The sequence below is a fragment of the Schistocerca serialis genome, chromosome 1, assembly GCF_023864345.2.
Source record: "Schistocerca serialis cubense isolate TAMUIC-IGC-003099 chromosome 1, iqSchSeri2.2, whole genome shotgun sequence".
NCBI lineage: Eukaryota > Metazoa > Arthropoda > Insecta > Orthoptera > Acrididae > Schistocerca > Schistocerca serialis.
The window spans coordinates 466,958,199-466,975,490 of NC_064638.1; positions in this window are offsets into that span (position 1 = coordinate 466,958,199).

Here is a 17,292-nt window from a genome sequence, read left to right on the forward strand (position 1 = left end):
CTGTAGAGGACGGTCGAAGTGTACATGTGCTCGCACTGTTGTCACAGGGGTGTGCGTTCAGAGCCCTCTAGAAGCGAATCTGGGGCCTTAGCACTCTCGTAGGGAACATTCCTTCCTCCGTGGGCAACAGTATGACAATATCTTCCGTGGCTTTCATTACACAGCCGCCGGCTCTGTACGTTTTGAATGCTACTTGAATCACGGATCCGCTGTAGCTCACTTAGCGATGGAAGAAATGCACAACTAGTTACTCTCAAATATTGATTCAGAGACGCTCTACACTCTCAAGTAAACTTTTCTGCACGTTTATATGTCACATTAAGCTATCTTTGGCATGCATTGAATACCTGTATGTTGAGTTTGGCATTTCCTATAGCTGTCTTGTCGAAAGAATATTCACTTCGTCTGATATAGCCATTAGCGTCAGATGTTCTCATAGTGTAGATGATTGTGCACAAGATACCTCAACCTTTGACTCGGGTTCGAAATTCACTATGGTCCCATGTCCAATTATTTTGTCTCATTCGGTTACAGCAAACCAAACGAAGAACACGTTTGGCGACGACGTCGGCGGCTGGATGCTTCAATTTTCGTGCGCAAGAGCCAGATTGGTTGGATTCAGTTCCAATTAACTCTGAAAAGGAGCAAAGTTTCAGCCTTTTTTAACAAGTATTTCTGAGAACAACGTCCCCGTTAACACACTTACAAGTTTCTGACCACTCCGTCTATTTTGTACAGTATGGAGCTTGCAGAGGTGGATAAGGTTCCGAGCATGTACGATACAGATAGCTCTGACGAAGCTCAGTTACGCAATAGGGGCACGTGTGGAGAGGTCAGATAAATACATCATTCCTGAATAGGTGTAGCATCCTTTTTAATAGTTATAGAGGCAACAGTCTCGATGTCTGAGTGATCTTACTTTCTAACATTATCCAACGTGACCTTGTTATGTTGGTACTGTGTACGGCTGAAAACGATGAGAAACTATAGTCGTAATTTCTCCTGAGAATATGCAGCTCTACGATATGGTTTAATTCTGATGGCATCCTCTCGGGTGAAACATTTGACAGGCAAAATAGTACCTCAGTCAGATATCTGGAGAAGGTGTTGCCACAAGGAGAAAAAACTGGCGTTCTGGGTCGGGGAGAAGATACTGAATCTTTATAATCATCAGTCTTCTCATTGGTTTGACGCGACCCACCGCGAATTACTTTCTTCCTCCAAAATTTTCGTTTTTTTAGTACCATTGGCACAATCCGTCTTCAGTTGTTTGCTGGATGTATTCCTGTCTCTGTTTCCCCCAACAGATTTTTCCCTCCACAATTCCATCAACTACCATGCAGGCTAAACCCTGATGCTTTACACACTATCATTCTGTACCTTCTTCATGCCAGTGTTCGCCATAAGTTACTCTTATCGCCGGTCCTGCAGAAAACCTCCTCATCTCTTATCTTACCAGTCCACCTGATTTTCCACATTCTTCGGTAGCACCACGTCTCAGACGCTTCGACTTCCTTCTTTTCCAGTTTTCTCACTGTCAATGATTCACTGACCTTCAATACTGTGTTCGAAACGTGCAATGTCAGAAATTTCTTTCTCAGATTGAAGACGTGCCTTTGATACCATTAGTCTTCTCTTGGCCAGGAATTCCCTATTTGCCTGCTTCACCCGTCATGGGTTACTTTTCTGCATAGGTAGCAGAAATCCTACCCAGTGGCCGCCCATTTCGATTGTAAGCTCCTCATTCTCATTTCAGCTACTTCTCAGTACTTTAGACTTTTCCCAACGCTCTCTCACTCCATGTACTTCAGTCGTAGACTGTTTATGTCATTCAAGAAATCCAATAATTCTCTTTCACTTTCACTGAAGACAGCAAAGTCATCACCGAATCTTTCGTGGATATCCCTCCACCCAAGTTTTAATCCCCCTCTCGAACTCTTCTTCTCTTCATTGCTTCTTCGATGTACAGAATTAACAATAGAGGCGAAAGACTGCATCTGTATCTACATCGACACTCCGCAATCCATGTTACGGCACGTGGAGGTGGGAATTCCGTACCACTACCACTCATTTCCTTCGTTGTTTCACTCGCAAATACAACGAGGGGTAAACGATTGTCTATTTGCCTCCCTAAGAGCCCTGTTTCTTGTATCTTATTTTCTTGCTCCTTACGAGCAATGTATGTTCTGCAGTAATCTTCAAAAGCTGGTTTTATAAATTTTCTCAATAGTGTTCCTCGAAATCAACGTCGCCTTCCCTCCAGGAATTCCCATCTGAGGTCCCAGAGCATCTCCGTAACACACGCGTGACGTTTGAACCTACCAAGAGCAAACCTAGCAGCCCATCTCTGAATCGCTTCTTTGTCTTCCTTTAATCCGACCTGGTACGGATCCCAAACACTCGAGCAGTACTCAAGAATAGGTCGCACTAGTGACCTCTGTGCGGTGTCCTTTACAGGAGGGCCACAGTTTCCTAAAAATCTCCCAATAAACTTAAGTCGACCATCCGTCTTTCCTAACACAATCCTAACATGTTCGTTCCATTTCATACTGCATTGCAACGTTACGTCCAGATACTTAAACGACTTGACTGTATCAGGCAGGACTGTAGAAATGCCGTATCCGAGCATTACGGGTTTGTTTTTCCTACTCGTCCGCATTAGCTTACATTTTTCCACTTTTAGAGATAGCTGCCATTCATCACACCAACTAGAAATTTTGTCTAAGCCATCTTGTATTATGTTCGTACCTTCTTTAACACCGTGCCAGCGTGTCAGATGATTATGGGAAATCTGGACATATGGAATCTGCCTGTTACTCTTTATCCATAGTCTGCACTATATCATGCGAGAAAAGGGCAAGATGAGTTTCACACGAGCGATGCATTCTAAATGTATGCATATTCATGGCATAAGCTCCTCAGTCTCAAGAAAATTTACTATATTCGGAGAATATGTTAAAGGATTCTGCAGCAAAGAGGTGAGAGGTATATTAAACCGTAATTCTGCGGGTCCATTCTTTCGCATCCCTGTCTTTCACCCCTTATAATTAAACACTTCGTTCTTGGTCTCCCAATCTTATCGTTCTGTCTTGGTTCGTGTGCATATTGTATATCACCTATTTTCGCTGTAGTTTACAACAGTTTGTCTCAAAATTTCGAACGTATTGGACGATTCACACTGTAGAACGCATTTTCTAGATCGACAGATCGTATGAGCGTATCTTGATTTTTTTTTTTCTCTTGTAAAGTCAGGCCTCCGTCTCTGAAGCCTTTACCTTTCTTAACGCCAAAGTAATCATTATTTAATAGATATGCAATTTTCTCATCCATTTTTCTAAATATCATTCCTGTTAGCAGCTTGGATGCATGAGACGCTAAGCTGACTGTGCAGTAGTTTTCACACCGGTCTGCCCCTGCAATCTTAGAAACATTGTGGCTGATGTTATTCTCACAGTCCGACGACGGTACGTCGCCATTTCCATTCACTGTACGCGCTGATTTGAACTGACTTAAACAGTAGTTCGGTTACCATTCTCTCCCCCCCCCCCCCCCTCCCAATGACCTTAGAAATTCAATGTAGTGTTCCCATTCTGCATTATCTGACAACATGTTTCCCCTGTTTTAAACTCTGACTCTAATACTGGGTACTATATGATACTGGGTACTATATGTGTTCCTCATCCACTTCAGATTCTTCTTCTATCCTCAAGCGAGTACTTCCCCTTATGGAGTCCTTCAATGAACCTTTCCCACCTATCCGCTTTTTTCTCTTAGTTAAACAGTGGAACTATGATTTCAGTTATAATGTTACCCCTTTGTTATTAATTTGAAAAGAATCTGTTTTGATTTAACTTTATGTTGGGACAGTCCTTTCGACTATCAATTCTTTTTCGTCAAATTTTTCCTTCATCCGTTTAGCCTTGGCTACCCGATACTTCCAGTTTATGTCCTAAGTCATATGTATTGCTGTATTCCTGGCTTTCATTGAACAGTTTTATACTTTCTCCCTTCCTGGATCAATTGTAGTAGTTCTCCCGTCACTTAATGTTTCTTTGTAGTTACCATCCTGATTGTTTAAAATCAATGATGGCCCTTTTTGGAGAAGTGCACTTCTTTTCAGCGGAAATACCTACTGTGATAATCCTTATCGCAGTATTCACGATTTTAGCAAACGTCAAACGCATCTCATCTTTCATCACTACTTCAGTATTTCTCTTCCTTCTACACCGACACTTACGTACGATTCCCTCAAACTTCACTCTACTCTCCATCATTACCAAATTATAATCAGAGTCTATATCTGCTCCTGCGTACACCTTACTATCGGTACCTGATTTTATATGATGTAATTCATCTGGAATTTTCTCGTGTCTCTGGACATTTTCAAAGTATATTTCCTCATCTTGTAGTTCTTGAACAGAGTATTCGCTAATAAAATCACAAATTTTTTGTGAAACTCAACTATTCTCGTTTCTCATTTATACTGCCTACTTTTCGCATAATCTTTTCTTCTGTTCTTTCGCCTATAACAGTGTTCGAAACGCCTATGATTATTAGATTTTTATCTCGTTTTACATACTGAATTACCCATTCAGTGTGCTCATACAAGCTGTCTATCTCTTCAGTTTCTGCTTGTTACGTCGTTATGTATACCTGAACTATCATTGTCGGCGCTGGTTTGCTGTCCAATATGATGTGAGCACCCCTATCACTGAACTGTGCAGAGCAGCTCACTGTCTGTCCTATTTTTCAATTTATTGCGAATACTCTCCCTTTACACTACTATTTACTGCTGTTGATATTACTTTAAAATAGTTTGACCACAAATCCTTATATTCATTCCCTTTAACTTCACTCACTCATCCTGTATCTAGACTGCGCCTTTTGCATTTATCTTTTCAGATTTTCTAGCTTTCCCACTACCTTCAAATTTCTGTCATTCAGTACACTGACTCGTGAAATATTATGTCTTCGTTGGTTATTCCATGCTTTTCTCATGATCACATATCCCTTGGCAGTCCCCTCCCACTGATCCGAATGGGCGGCTAATGCGGAATATTTTACCAACCGACAGATGATCATGAAATTCATCTTCTACATTTCACATGTTCTGTGGATACACATTACGTGTCTTTAATATAGTGATGTCCATTGCCTAAGGCATCTTCATGCCGTTCAACATTGCTGCTTTTCCTGCCATTTAAGGCAGTTTCCCAACCCAAGAAAAAGAGAGTGCCACGAATCTGTATCCGCTCCTCCACCCTCTTTGAATAGGCCGTTGAAAGAACGACGGTGACTTCTTCTGCCGGAAGACTTAGACCGCCATTGGTGAAGATTTTTATTCAAGAGTATAAAGACGTTGAAAATTAACAGCAGAACAGGGACACAGGAAGATGAATGAAAGAGGAAGCAGACTTGCAGAATTGAAGCAACTGCCAGAACTTTGCACAGAACGCTGATTAACGATTGTTAATACTTGCTTTAAAAATCATGACATAAGGCTATGTACGTTAGAAGGACGCGTAGACACCGAAGGGCTTCAGAACATCAAAGGGGAAAGCAATAATTCCATTTCTTAAAAAGACAGGTGGTGACTTCTGTGCATATTACTGAAACATCAGTTTAGTAAGTCATGGTTGAATATTAAAGACGTATATTACTGGAAAATGAATTGCGAAAGCTGGTAGATTCCGCGTACGGGGATAATCAGTTATAGATCTGGAGAAATATAGGTGAAAAGGTACTGTCAGTTCCATTTCATACGAACTTTTGTTGGGCTTCTCCAAGCGAGTTATTAGTACGTGAACCACACTGAATCTCATTCCTTTACTGTTATGTGGGGCCTCTGGAGGAAGGATGATTGGTACAATACTTTTATCTGTCACCCATTTATACCTCTTAATCCACTTTCTATCATGTAAATCTTTCTGAATAAGTGGATGGACGAACATGTTTGTTTTTGAAATTGAGCCTTGACCTAGACTGAACTCGATCCTGCACGAGCAGTACAAACCTTGCAGTAGTTTGGTAGTCACAGAGGTAACGGAGAACACAGGACACGTCAGAGAATTTACCTTGCTTGGGTCCATACTGCGCTGCATTTGGCAATGTAGATAATGGTAATGGCTATCCCCTTCCTAGAGAAACGGACCGGCCGAATCTGCAGACCCACCGGCCACTTTTCTGGTGGTCATCTCTCAAGTATGGCATGCATTGTCGTTGGCATTCCTGGCATTATTTGGACTTAGGCTTCGAGAAGTTATTTCATCTTGTGTTACTTTCAATGGATGTTCACTTTGGTGCCAAGATTCGCTAGTTATTTCCGTTCTTATACTTTCGGTTATATTTAGTAAATTTTTCTGTGGGTAGGGCGTTTTAATGAGATAGTCGTTGTCTATGGGTGAGTGTTCCCAGTGCATTTAAAAATCAGTGAACTTAGTGTTTCATGCTTTACCCTGTTTTTTTAATTTAAATACGAATATGTCTGAAGAGATTTAAAACCTTTTCCATCAATATTCGTTTCTTCTGAATCCGTTCAGGCGTGAATTTTTCTGGAGGAAGGAAAATTCCTTTATTGTGTGGTAATGCATGTAGGCGATTTTTTAAATATTTTAGATGCAAATGGGTAGATCCCGTAACTAACGAGGAGGTTCTGAGTAGAATTGGGAAGGAGAGAAATTAGTGGTACGACCTAACTAGATGAAGGGATCGATCGCCATGACACATTCTGAAGCATCAAGTGATCACCAATTTACTTTGGGAAGGAAGCGTGGAGGATAAAAGTCAAAGAGAGAGACCAGGATATGAATACAGTAAGCAGATTCAAAAGGATGTAGGTCGCAGTATTTACTCGGAGATGAAGAGGCTTGCGCGGGATAGAGTACCGTGGAGAGCTGCATCATGACTGAAGACCAGACCAACAACAGATGTAAGATTTATATAAAAATATGTACCCGTTTCCAAAAAGTATTTTGCACTTGGCTTGATTTTATGAACTAAATAATCAATTTCGAAATATTCTCTTTTGTTATAAATATATTGTAGTAATTAGTAAAATGATCGCTCAGTAATTAACATGCAAAAGAAGAATAACAATAATCAATTATACAGTGGAATACAGCGAACCAATAACATCCGTGAATTCTGGTGGACACAAGCTACTGTGCAATGCTTTACTGACTTGCTAACATTTTCATAGTGATGCCCAGTAGTTGTCAGCACTTGCAAAAATGATTGTGTTCCACCTAAGATACAGTAAGGGTTAAGGTATACAATCGTTGCCAGAGGGTCTCAAAGGATTCACGTATATGCTCGTGCCTTAGTCCCTATCCTTTGTTGTTGAGCACATTACGTAGCACAAAAGTCGATCAAAGCTCACCCTGAAGTGTTTAAATGAGTGCATCGTCGCCTTACGCGACTGTGTTGATCATTCTGAGATAGTTTTTCTGGCAATATTTTTACAGAACTAAGGAATGTCAGTACGGGTCATAGGCGGAATTTGCCGTGTGCCCTTTAGGAGCATCAAACAGGCGATGCTTTGCTTCATATTGTCGTACATAAAATTACGAACTAAACTAATACGGACATGCGTAAGGAATTTGTCTGCAGTAGGATTCCGATGTCATTTATTTTAAGGAATCAAGTAATCACAACGTTCACCTTGTTCATTTTCCATTGGAGACCATATGGTACGCCAAGTGAAGGAATTCAGCTACCTTGGAAGAAAAATAGCGGGTGAGTCACGAATCAGATTAGTACAGGAGTAGAGGGCATTCTTGACCCACAGAAAACTTGTATCAAACATTGGCCTTAATTTGAGAAAAAATTTTCAAAGAATTTAGTCTGGCGTACAGTGTTGTACGGAAGTGAATTGTGGATTGTGGAGATGACGTTGGAAGAAGAAAATCGCAGCGTTCGTGGAGTGGTGCTACAGAAGAATGCGAAAATTGGGTGGACTGATGAGATAAGAAAAGAAGTTTTCCGCAGAATCGGCGCTGATAGAAATATGCAGAAAGGAACGACAAAAAAGGGACATGATGATGGGACTCCTGTTAAGACGTCAGGATATAACTTACATGGTACTAGAGGGAGCTATAGACGGGAAAACTCTAGGCAAAGACAAATGCCTGAGGCCGGTCGTTGTATACATATTCTACTGTGGCACGAAGAGGTTGGCACGGGAGAAGAAGTCGTGGCGGGTCGCATCAAATGAGTCAAATGACTATCAGAATTTCAGAGAGTGCTCTCCAGTCAGTACTGCGAAAACCTTTTGGTAAATCTACAAGTACTATAAATGTAAGCTTGCCTAACTTAAAACTAAGATACCTCGTAGGGATATTATTAGCTCATCTGTTCCAGTAAGATGGGAAGGTTTAAGACATTATTTATTTATGTTCGTTATTCTAAGAAGATGATTGCCCTAGGCGGAAATACCATACAAACTGAGGTCGATAATTAATGCACGTACATACCAGGTTGTCTGCGTATAAACGATCTTGCGCGAGTCAAGTTGATAAGGAAGGTATTTGCACCTGTCTCAGCAAACTCTCTATTGGTTTTATGCATAAAACAAACTTCCGTCGTCACACGAGCCTAAGAGTGCAATTTGGTGAGTGGAGGAATATTATAAGAATCTAACTAATTAATATCATCTGCCTTGCTAGAACTCACTACCCTTTTGGAAGTTTGCGTGAGGGGGTGAAGTCTGAATCTATGTCCATCATTAACAAAGGATAGTGAGTCTAAATACATGATAAAAGACATTTATTGTCTCTAAGCGCGAACTGCGGCCATAGATCTTTACAACAAAAAGCCAGTTATAGCGGTTTCAGCCTTGAAATGCTGCTAAAAGTACTTTTTTTTATACAACCAGTTTTTATTGCTTAAGTTCTGTGTTACTTTCTTGTTCCTTGCATCTTTCTTCGATTGTCAGCACTGTCTACCCGATGTATACCTTACATGAAACGGAAACGTTACGACAAACTTCGTCGTTTGCGAATTGTGATCTGAAGGAGGCTATTGCAATGAGTTTTATTTTAGTTAAAAGCTACAATGCGGAAGTGATCACGGTAACGTCATCAACACAGAAGTGATCTATGTTTTATTGCCATATCAATTTCATTTTAATTTCCAAAAAAATTAAGCAGGTGACCAATTTAGAACCGAAAAATTATTTTGTTTAACGCTGTCAACCTATAACTAACTAATCGCCATTGGCTTCTCTATGAGTTGTACAGTTTCACAGTTTCAATAAAAGAGAGAACATTGTAAACACACTCGTATTTCATGTACGAGAGTGATAGCAGTAAATCAAGACAATAAATAAAATCGTTGAATGTAAATAAAATCGGCCACCTTCGCGTTTTTTACTCATAATCTTCCTGTGGCAGAACGTGGTACGTTAATGGCAATTGGATTATTTGGACGCCCTCGGGAAATACTTTACATGGTGTATCATGACAGGATCATATGGCTCCATTACCCATGTATGGCAACATTCTGCTATAGAACGACGAAAGAGCATTATGGTTCACGTAAGCAGCTTATTGCCTCTTAATTACCGGGGTATATGCAGATGCAAGTTCATATGAAACGACGCTTCCTTCGATGAACGTACAGCTATATTATGGCGCTCGTTTAGCAGTAAACAGTGTTTGCTCTGTGCCCACGTAGCTCAGTTAATAAAGCAATTACGTTTTTAGTTCACGTCGTAAGTTCACTCCAAGTAAAATCCAGATTACAGATACTCGTAGTTCTGTGCTATTCATAATTTTACCGCTCTCTTTTCGGTAACGTGTCGTTCAGAGAACATAGACTAAAACGAGCTTAGTTATTACGCAATCTAATTAGTAGCTGAAATAGCTTCGATGCGCGCCCATTTTAAAGAATATGCACTAAATTGATAGCAAAATGGAAAAAAATATTAATGGAATTTAACTATCATTGAGAGCATTCTTACGATTCTTCCTAATTCTTCATTTATTATTAATTTTATACCCGCAGCGTTACTTAACTGATTCTCATTTTGCGGTTAATGTGTATAATATCAGTTTATTCTAGTTGTATATTTTGTTTTCATTGTTCACAATGATTTGCTGTTGATTTCATTACTGATAGTGCGATTATTATCAGTCACTCTCACAGCATTTGCACTTTCCCGCCTCTTTCTTAGAAATTGTCGCTGTGGTCTTCACTCTTAAGAGTGGTTTGTTGCAGTTAACTATGCTAATGCATCCTGCGAGGGGCTCTTCATCTCAGATTAACTACCATAACGTATATCCTTTTGAATCAGCTTGCTGTATACAACATTTCGTCTCTCTCTAACTGTCATTGGGAGCGTTCTAGTGATTCCTCCAAATTCTTCATTTCTAATTAAGTTTACATCAGCAGCGTTACTTAACTTGTTTGCTTCCATTACCAAACTAACAGTTCCTTGTTGCCACGAGTTCTGTCTTACCAGTGGATACCTTCTTTTAGCCAAGTTGGGCCATAAATTTTATTTGCCCCAGTTCGATTTAGAACGTCCTCATTATTTGTTCGAAGTACCCATGTAATCTTCAGCATTCTACTATCGCACCGCATTTCTTATCCTTCTATCTCTTCTTATCTGGGCTGCTTATGTCTATATTTCACTTCCGTATATAATGACCCTCCATGTTAGTATTTTTAAGAAAAGACTTCCTAATTTGTATTCGATGTTAACAAATTTATCTTTATGAGTAAGTTTTAAAAATACCGCTTCCAGCCTCCAAATTTTCTGATTACTTCAATTATTTAAATACCTATAGCAACCTAGTTCTAGGTTAGATCTCATTATCAGGCTATAGTGGGAGATCAGAGATTCAACGCAGGTGTGCATAGATATTAAAGTTTTCTTGTACGGTCTTGGCATGTGCTTTGCTCGTCGTGTGAATAAACAGGCGAAGTGTCTTTACGTCACGGTCAGATGTTCATGTGAAAATTTTTTAAAAGTATCATTCACTTTATATCTTTTGACTGGCCTGTCTTCTTGTGCTGTATTCAGGTATCTCCGGTCCTAAGGCTCTTTAAATTTACTAGCCCTTTATCACGAACCGCTCAACAGTGCAGAAAACAAGGTAGCGGTCAAAACAAATTTCGGTTAGGTTTGACTATCGATATGTCGTACCTAGTAATGTTAGTCACTTGCCATATCTTCTGCTTGTCAAGCTGTCGCAACACCGATGTTGGTCGGCGAAATGTATTACAAAATGAGTGACTGTGGCTATTTGTATCGAAAATGACAGTATAGAAATTTAAAAGAATTTCAAAGACAATGGTCTGATCTCTTTTGGACATAGAATCAGTATCTCCGGCTCCTTTCTAAAGTACGCAGTGCTTTAAGAATGTTGCATACTGAAATATTGTGTACTGTCCCGTTTATATGTTTCGCTATAGCTGACTTGTCAGCTTTATCTCGTCGTAAATAATCAATGTGCTCCTTAAAATGGGCATTGAAATTTCTGTCCATTTTGCCGTTTGTAATATTGGTTGCCTGTAACTTCATGAATTACTGATTTCCTGAATTTTTTCCCTTAATTTGTCGGTGGTGACAAACTTAAACCCGGTAATCGTGTATGAAAACTTCGGTTACTTTGTCTGAAATTACTCCTAAATGAGGTATAGTATTATGCTTCGATTTTATTTTATTTTATTTTATTTTTTTTTTGGGTCATGGGCGTGTCAGTTTGTGATCTTTCTTTTTTTCGCATGTGTTGTCAAAGTGCATCTATTTTATTTTCGTGATAGTCAGTGTTATAAGTGGTGTGTTTGATTTTCTTTATATATGTCTCATAGTTGACAGCAATAATTGGAAACTTCTGAGGTCTTTTTAAAGACGGTCTGAAAGCAGCTTGTTTATATGAGATGGATATATGGAGGAACTGTTAATGACGCTGTCTGTGCTGGTTTTCTGTGTTCATTGATGTTAAGGATCTGGTTTTTGTTGGTTACTGCCTAAATCTTACACTTCGTTTACTTTCTAGTATTCTATGGTGATGTGGATAGTTTTGTGCAATTTATTGCTTTACTTAACAGAGTTCCTGTTTCATATTCTGATCCTTTACGCACCATGAATTGTCATCTACATACCTCCAGTAGTGCACAATTTTCTGGATGACGTCTCTGTTGCTGAGAATTTTTTTGTCGAGTTGATTAACGAAAATTTCCTTTACTTGACATCTGTGGCCACAAATTTTTCGCCAACGGATTACATCGACAAATGTTAAACGCTACTAACCCACTATGGCTGCGGAACCGGCAATCTGTTGACAAAAAGTTTATGACCATAGACGTAAAGTAAAGGTAATTTATTCTGTATTCGGGTCACTGTTTTATTCGCGACAATATCGCAGTTTTTTTGTAACGAAAGTTTCTTCAATGGTCCTACTGAGCGGACTATCTGTTATTAGACCTGCATCCCCATTATACATTTTAATACTGAATGTGAAATAGTTGTGGGACGAAAGAAGACCTATTAAACATATTAGTTCAACTATTTCAGCTGTGGGCATAGTATAATATTTTAATAAATTATATTTAATTATGTCTGTTGATTCTTTGATGGTATGCTGCTGTATAAGTTTACTATGTCTAGGGAAATATGTTTTGATGTCTTGAACTGCTTCAAACAATTTTTCGTCAAAAAGCAGGTTTGAAGTTTGGTTTTGTAAAACTGAATGTAGCTTTCTCGTAAGTTGGAGACCTGTATGGTTCATAGCAATCCCTATAATGGGTCTGAGAGGAATATTAGCTTTATGAATTTTTGGTTGGGCCCATAACGCCCATAACTTAAAGCGAACTTTTTTCCAAAATTAAACTAAATGTTATGTAAATATCTTGAATGTTAAGTTCAATAAACTCTCCATAGGGGTAGAGATAATTGGTAAATGTGCAATAGCAAAAATTAAAACAACTTGCTAAGTACATGTTATTTGCTAAGCATAAGGTGAACTTCAATAGTTTAAAGCACACTGAAATAAATAAGAGTGGAGTCAAGAAGCTTTTAAATAGCAATTACAGCTAGATATTGTATTCTTTCCTTCCAGAGGATCACAGATCGAGTAGACAATGAACAAGTCAGGAAACGAGTAGGATAGCAAGAACATTTATAACATCCAAAAGGCATTTAATTGATTTTATGTCGACTTTAATGTAAAGAGGTCTGTAACAGACTGGGGATGGTTTTGGCCGATTTTTAGAAATTTTCGATCCATTGTCATTTATGTACCTAATTATTATAAGAAAAACTAACACATAAGCATTCCTAAACGATCCACGCCGATTCGGAAATATGATGTTAAAAAAAAAGCTTCATTGCACCTATTACAGAAAAGTATTGGAACAGGGCAAAACTGTCTATCACTGTTGATGATGGCTGTGAACTACAGTAAATTAATGTGGTTGTGTGAAACTAGCGTCAATGCCAAAAACTCTGTACAAACTGATGGACAACATTAATTATGACCAATCTCGTAGGACCAACAGTGTTTGTTATTGTTGTCCAGTTGTTGATGATACGGCACATAATTTGACTTAAAGGAAAGATGAAATTATTCAGTAGCTGCGAAATGAGTAGATACAACGTACCATAAACGCTGAGTTCCTCGAAATAGTGATACAAAGGTGGTTTGCAATTTGAAAGAGACATAATAGACGATATCATGAAAATAAAATATTCATTAACTCTAAAAAGTACAATTATTGTTCTGCATTTGGTAGTCACTTCGACCATCTTCAGATCATGTAATTACGATTGTACTATATTAACGAATTACAGCATGTTCATCTACATGAGATATCAAAGTTGGAAAGTTAATTTTGATTTTGATATCCCTTGAAATTGAATATTTTATTTCCTAGTAGCCATTTATAATATTTGTCATTTTCTATATGTCAAGCAGCACTTCTGTATGAGCGATATGTCTTCGACCACGACTCTATATAGATATAGTCAGCGTTGTGAACCTAGAAACGAAGTTAGAACGTGTATCAGTGCTATGAAATTTTTATTAAGTTAATAGTAATTTTATCTGAGAAAGTTGTAAGCCTAGAAGCTGTATCGTAACCGGTATGTATGGATATATATGCTGACAGAAAACGTTCATTATTCATTTTAGGAGCGAGATCAGTTGCAGATATATGAAACTTGATCATATCATGCACGCTAAATTTACATTCTATATGGAAAGTACACATTTGGAGACTGTCTTCGGAGTAAAAATAGGGAAGTAAGGGAGATGCCATCGTAAATGATAACTCTACCCCATTGCCCAGGCGCATGTAAAGTCTTTATTTGATCCACCTTTGCTTCCGATCCTGGATGAATGAAGAATAATTGTTACTTTGAACCATGACAGTTTCCTTCTTCAAAAATTCAACATACTTGTGCTATCGGTGTACGTTTTAAACTTATGAAGCTATTGATAAGGGCAATGCTTACGGCGTACAGAGTTTCCGTGAAGTGTTCGAAACGAATAATTTATCATCTGTGTGTGTGACTGTGTATTTGTGTCCACGTGGGGAGAGAGAGAGAGAGCAGGTATCAAATGTGATGAGTACCGTCTTTGAAAACAACCACTCATAAGAAGCAAAAAATTTGAAGAGAGTGTGAGAGCTATGTACTGCTTAAAGAGAGTACATTATCATACAAAATGATGGACACAAAGAAAACCATTGTGTATTACTTTTAAATATGAAAGCCTTTCGATAATGTTGACTGGAAGACGTTAATAAAAATTATGCCCCTCGTTGGCATCGATTGCGGAGGAGAACGTTATATACACTCCTGGAAATGGAAAAAAGAACACATTGACACCGGTGTGTCAGACCCACCATACTTGCTCCGGACACTGCGAGAGGGCTGTACAAGCAATGATCACACGCGCGGCACAGCGGACACACCAGGAACCGCGGTGTTGGCCGTCGAATGGCGCTAGCTGCGCAGCATTTGTGCACCGCCGCCGTCGGTGTCAGCCAGTTTGCCGTGGCATACGGAGCTCCATCGCAGTCTTTAACACTGGTAGCATGCCGCGACAGCGTGGACGTGAACCGTATGTGCAGTTGACGGACTTTGAGCGAGGGCGTATAGTGGGCATGCGGGAGGCCGGGTGGACGTACCGCCGAATTGCTCAACACGTGGGGCGTGAGGTCTCCACAGTACATCGATGTTGTCGCCAGTGGTCGGCGGAAGGTGCACGTGCCCGTCGACCTGGGACCGGACCGCAGCGACGCACGGATGCACGCCAAGACCGTAGGATCCTACGCAGTGCCGTAGGGGACCGCACCGCCACTTCCCAGCAAATTAGGGACACTGTTGCTCCTGGGGTATCGGCGAGGACCATTCGCAACCGTCTCCATGAAGCTGGGCTACGGTCCCGCACACCGTTAGGCCGTCTTCCGCTCACGCTCCAACATCGTGCAGCCCGCCTCCAGTGGTGTCGCGACAGGCGTGAATGGAGGGACGAATGGAGACATGTCGTCTTCAGCGATGAGAGTCGCTTCTGCCTTGGTGCCAATGATGGTCGTATGCGTGTTTGGCGCCGTGCAGGTGAGCGCCACAATCAGGACTGCATACGACCGAGGCACACAGGGCCAACACCCGGCATCATGGTGTGGGGAGCGATCTCCTACACTGGCCGTACACCACTGGTGATCGTCGAGGGGACACTGAATAGTGCACGGTACATCCAAACCGTCATCGAACCCATCGTTCTACCATTCCTAGACCGGCAAGGGAACTTGCTGTTCCAACAGGACAATGCACGTCCGCATGTATCCCGTGCCACCCAACGTGCTCTAGAAGGTGTAAGTCAACTACCCTGGCCAGCAAGATCTCCGGATTTGTCCCCCATTGAGCATGTTTGGGACTGGATGAAGCGTCGTCTCACGCGGTCTGCACGTCCAGCACGAACGCTGGTCCAACTGAGGCGCCAGGTGGAAATGGCATGGCAAGCCGTTCCACAGGACTACATCCAGCATCTCTATGATCGTCTCCATGGGAGAATAGCAGCCTGCATTACTGCGAAAGGTGGATATACACTGTACTAGTGCCGACATTGTGCATGCTCTGTTGCCTGTGTCTATGTGCCTGTGGTTCTGTCAGTGTGATCATGTGATGTATCTGACCCCAGGAATGTGTCAATAAAGTTTCCCCTTCCTGGGACAATGAATTCACGGTGTTCTTATTTCAATTTCCAGGAGTGTACATTGGATAAAACCTGAAGAAGTGTCAGACACACAAATGGTGAAGTAGAAAAGTCTTACACAGAAACAAGACTGCTTCTATGATATGCAACAGCAGTTTCACTAACTAAATTCAGTACAGGTTCAACTACTTTTCAAGGTCAGCCACACATTATGATGACACCGATGCTAGGGTATTAACTTTATGTTACAGTAAAAAAGAAATGTCGTCTCCTGCTAATATTACTAAGTTACGCTTTCACATGAGAGATAAAAAAGGATCGACATATTGCAGAGTAGTTTTAACTCACGAATTTAATACTGCTTTTCAGTGAATGTTCCAACTTTCATAGAAAGTGTTGAGGTTAAAAAGGAGATGTCAACTACTGTTTAGTAATTTGTATTAGTTCTCTAGTGGGTATCACGTAATGTCAAGCAGTAGAAACTAGGGGATCGTCAATATGGAATGACTAAAAAATATTCAGACTAGAAAGAATAGATTTAACATCAATTATTCTGTAATAAATAGATTTAAGTGTAAGGAAGTCGTTTATGAAAGTATTTTTATAGAGTGTGGCCATGTATGGAAGTGAAATGTGGACGATGAACAGTTTAGACAAGAAGAGAATAGAAGCTTTCGAAATGTGGTGCTACAGAAGAATGCTGAAGATTAGATGGGTAGATCACATAACTAACGAAGGGGTATTGAATAGAACTGGTGAGTAGAGAAATTTATGATATAACTTGAGTAGAAGAAGGGATAGGTTGGTACGGCATATTCTGAGGCATCAAGGGATCACCATTTTAGTACTGGAGGGCTACATGAAGAGTAAAAATCGTGGATGGGTACCGTGAGATGAATACACTAAACAGATTCAAAAGGATGTAGGTCGCAGTAGGTACTGGGAGATGAAGAAGCTTGCACAGGATACAGTAGCATGGAGAGCTACATCAAACCAGTCTCTGGACTGAAGGCCACAACAACAACAACAAGTAGGTAATCGCGGCGTGAGACATCAGAAGTACGTATACGGTGGTCCAGGGAACTATTAGGTGCAGTACTGTTATTTTTGAAAAAACGTACATGCGTTA